The sequence below is a fragment of the Gavialis gangeticus genome, unplaced genomic scaffold (assembly GCF_001723915.1).
Source record: "Gavialis gangeticus isolate Ggan-Ray unplaced genomic scaffold, GavGan_comp1, whole genome shotgun sequence".
NCBI lineage: Eukaryota > Metazoa > Chordata > Crocodylia > Gavialidae > Gavialis > Gavialis gangeticus.
The window spans coordinates 7,566,761-7,568,125 of record NW_017729001.1 but is presented as its reverse complement, the minus strand read 5'-3'; positions in this window follow the sequence as shown (position 1 = coordinate 7,568,125).

The following is a 1,365-nucleotide window of genomic DNA, read 5'->3' as shown; positions in this document are numbered from 1 at the left end:
TTACTCTGCCTGCATATGTGGCCAACCAACTAACTGTGCCTATTACAGACATAGATTCCATAGATATTTGGGTTGGAAGGGACCCCGGAGGATCATCGAGTCCAGACCCCTGTCCCAGGGACATGAAGTCAGCAGGGATCATAGGATCCCAGCAAGATGAGCATCCAAATGTGTCTTGAAGGCATTCAAAGTGAGTGCTTGAACCGCCTCCAGTGGCAGGCTATTCCAAACCTTGGGGGCTCTGACAGTGAAGAAGTTCGCTCTCATGTCCAGCCTGAATTGGTCACGGCAGAGTTTGTGACCGTTCGATCTTCTCATCCCTTGGGATTCTCTGATGAACAGATGTTCCCACAGATCCTGATGAGCACCCCTGATAAACTTATAAGTGGCCACCAGATCACCCCTGAGCCTGCGCTTTTCCAGGCTGAATAGCCCCATGGCTCTCAGGCTGTCATCATAAGGTCTGTTTTCCTGACCTCTGATCATGCACATGGCTCTCCCCTGGACCCTTTCAAGGTTCTCCACATCCTTTTTGAATTCTGGAGCCCAAAACTGGACACAGTACTCCAGCTGTGGCCTCACCAAGACTGAGTACAATGGTAGAATGATGTCCTGGGATTTGCTTGAGAAGAGTCTATGGATGCAAGCCAGCATTTTGCTCACTTTACTAGCCACAGCATCACACTGAAGGCTCACATTCATCTTGTGGTCAGCCATGACCCCCAAGTCCCTTTCTTCTGTAGTGCTAACCAGCGTAGCACTACCAAGCCTATAAGCATGCTGCATGTTTTTCCTCCCAAGGTGGAGAACCTTGCATTTTTCGGTGTTGAGCACCATCAGGTTCTCATCCACTCTTTTCATGAGCCTTTCAAGATCCACCTGGATCTCCTTCCAGTCCTCAGGTGTGGACGCTTTACCCCAGAGTCTGGTGTCATCGGCAAACTTGGCCAGTCTACTTCTGACACCAATGTCCACATCATTGATGTAGATGTTAAACACTATAGGCCCTAGGACAGAGTCTTGAAGGACCCCACTGGTCACAGCACACCAGGACAATTGGCTCCCATTGACCACCACCCTCTAGGTCCTACTGCAGAGCCAATTCCCCAGCCAGCGGATCGTGGTAAGGTTGAGGCCACAGTTAGCCAAGAGGTGATCATGGGATACCAAATCAAAGGCTTTTTTTAAAGTCAAGATGTACAACATCGATCTCTTCCCCCTTGTCCAGGTGACAGGTCACCTGGTCATAAAAGGAAATGAGATTGGTCAAGCAAGACCCACCCACAACAAACCCATGGTGGGTATCCCTCAGAATATTGGCTTTAGCTAGTCTGTTAAGGATGGCCTCTTTGATAATTTTTTCCA